At 50.1% G+C, this 3,076-nt stretch overlaps 1 pseudogene; it reads left to right on the forward strand.

The window, feature by feature from the left end:
- Positions 1-477: 477 nt before the first annotated feature.
- LOC150012425 (cytochrome P450 4B1 pseudogene) lies at positions 478-2,024 on the forward strand (annotated as a pseudogene).
- Positions 2,025-3,076: the final 1,052 nt, after the last annotated feature.

Consider the following 3,076-nt stretch of genomic DNA (forward strand, 5'->3'; position numbering starts at 1 on the left):
GGAAATGGAAACAACCATCAAAAACCTCCCAAGAGGCTTTTGCTTTCCGTCAGGCTGACGCCACTCTGGAGGGGAGTGGTCTGCCTGCCGTGCTGCGGGGTGGGTCAGCGTTGGGACCCGGTCAGCTGCTCCCCCAGTTCTCCCCTCGGGGCCACGGCTCCAGATTCTACCCGGGTGTCTCTAGTCCTCCCTGCCTTCCCTCTGCTTGAGCCCAATGGATATCAATGGATTTGCTGCTGTTGCCAGTCTCTGGAAGCCACACCACACCTGGTTTGATTCCTCAGTCTGCCTAACCATCTGGAAAGAGCCCTGCATCCAGTCTTCTCATCTGAAACATCCGCAGTGACTTGTTTCCTCTGTGGGACCCTGACTGGAGGGAGAAACAGCAGACTCTCCCCAGGCAAGGACTCAACGCTTCACGAACCTGGCATAAGTGCAAGCCTTCCAGTGGCCCATATTGAAAGGGAAAGTGGAAGGCACAGTACCAGAAGACAGGAAGCCTGGACACGGTGGTATCCTAGGCCCACGAGTTCCCCTACGCCCACCCGCTCTGGTTTGGACAGTTCCTTGGTTTCCTGAACATCTATGAGCCTGACTATGCCAAAGCCGTGTACAGCCGAGGGGACCCTAAGGCCCCAGATGTGTATGACTTTTTCCTCCCATGGATTGGGAAAGGCCTGCTGGTCCTCCAAGGGCCCAAGTGGTTCCAGCACCGCAAGCTGCTCACCCCTGGCTTCCATTATGACGTGCTGAAGCCCTATGTGATGGTGTTTGCCGAATCCACGAACGCCATGCTTGACAAGTGGGAGGAAAAGGCTCGTGAGCATAAGAGCTTTGACATCTTTGGCGATGTGGGCCACATGGCACTGGACACACTCATGAAGTGCACCTTTGGCAAAGGACACAGCGGCCTGGGCCACAGGGACAGTAACTACTATCTGGCAGTCAAGGATCTCACTCTGCTGATGCAGCAGCGTGTTGAGTCCTTTCAGTACCATAATGACTTCATCTACTGGCTTACTCCTCATGGCCGCCGCTTCCTGCGGGCTTGCCAGGTGGCCCACGACCACACAGACCAGGTCATCAGGGAACGGAAGGCAGCCCTGCAAGACAAGAAAGAACAGGAGAAAATCCAGAACCGGAGGCACCTGGATTTCCTGGACATTCTTCTGGGGGCTCGGGATGAAAGTGGGATCAAGCTGTCGGATGCAGACCTCCGGGCTGAGGTGGACACGTTCATGTTCGAAGGTCATGACACCACGACCAGTGGCATCTCCTGGTTTCTCTACTGCATGGCCTTATACCTGGAGCACCAGCATCGTTGTCGGGAGGAGGTCTGTCAGATCCTCGGGGACAGGAACTCCTTCCAGTGGGATGATTTGGCCAAGATGACGTACTTGACCCTGTGCATCAAGGAGAGTCTCCGCCTCTACCCGCCTGTGCCTCAGGTGTCCCGCCAGCTCAGCAAGCCTGTCACCTTTGTGGATGGCCGCTCTCTACCTGCAGGCAGCCTGATCTCTCTGCACATCTATGCCCTCCATAGAAACAGTGCTGTGTGGCCTGACCCTGAGGTCTTTGAGCCCCTGCGCTTTTCCCCTGAGAATGTGGCTGGACGCCACCCCTTCGCCTTCATACCCTTCTCTGCTGGGCCCAGGAACTGCATCGGGCAGCAGTTTGCCATGAATGAGATGAAGGTGGTCACAGCCCTCTGCTTGCTCCGCTTTGAGTTCGCCCTGGACCCCTTGCGGCTACCCATCAAGCTGACCCAGCTGATCCTGTGCTCTGAGAATGGCATCCACCTTCACCTGAAGCCACTGCGCCCAGGCTCTAGGAAGTAGCTCTGCCAAGGGTGGGTCCCCAGACAGCCCAGGCTGTGGCCTCTCCCTGGGCACTGCTTCCTCCAGACTGGGTTGTGGAGCAGCTGTGGCTTTCTGTCCTTGGGAGGCTGGTAATATAGAAGGGAAGTTGGTACCCGCCTAGACAGTCACCTCAAGGGTGGCACCTAGAAAACATGTCTTTCTATAAATACTGTGCAAGTAGCCTAAAAAAAAAACCAAAAACCTCCCAAGAAGTAAAAGGTCAGGACTAGATGGCTTCACTAGTGAATTCTTCCAAGCATTCAAAGAACTTCCCAAAGTTCTATAAAAAACTGAAGAGACAAGACTTCCTAACACATTTTGTTACCTGGGAGACCCAAGTTAGGGGACTCCCCCTCCCCAGTTCTTGTCTCACTTGCAAGAGAATAATTCAGGCAGTAGACAACATGTATAGTGGAAATAAGGCAGTAAGTTTATTTATGAAATACACTTGAGCATGAAGCTGTAAGCGGACACCCAGGTAGCCAGAGTGCCCTGACTCTTAAAATTTTAGGGGTTTTATGCTTGTAGCCAGCTTCTAAGGTCCCTTCCTCCTCCCCTCTCCAGATCTTGAGATTAATATACAGTTTCAAAGACTTTCGTTCTCAGATAGTGGAAATGTTGCATGCAGAATTTTAAGGTCTTCCCTCCTCCTGCACTATCATGGTTTTTCTTGTGATTTTCAGGACATCTGGCAATCTTATCTGACTAGATTCAGGATTACTAAATTAATGAGTGGGACACGTCTCCCTCCCCCTCTCTGCCTTGGTTTGCTATCTAACCTGCCTAAAATTTTATGAGGCCAACATAACCCTGATACCAAAATCCGGCAAGGGTAACACACAAAAAAAGAAAACTAGAGAGCAATGTCTCTGATGAATACAACTGAAAACATCCTAAACAAAATACTAGCAAATCAAATACAACACATTAAAAAATAATGCCTCACAATCAAACTGATCAATGTAATACACCACATTAACAAATTAAAGGATAAAAATAGTATCATATCAATAGATGCAGAAAAAGCATTTGATAAGGTAAAACATCCATTTATGATTAAAACACTCAATAAAATAAGTATAGAAGGGAAGTACTTCAGCATAATAGAAGCCTTATATGACAAACCCTCAGCTAATATCACACTCAATGGTGAAAAATTGAAGCTTTTCCTCTATGATCAGGAATAAGACAAGGATGCCCACTCTTACCACTCTTGC

This window comes from Furipterus horrens, unplaced genomic scaffold, assembly GCF_987537825.1.
Source record: "Furipterus horrens unplaced genomic scaffold, mFurHor1.1.pri manual_scaffold_4, whole genome shotgun sequence".
Classification (NCBI taxonomy): Eukaryota; Metazoa; Chordata; class Mammalia; order Chiroptera; family Furipteridae; genus Furipterus; species Furipterus horrens.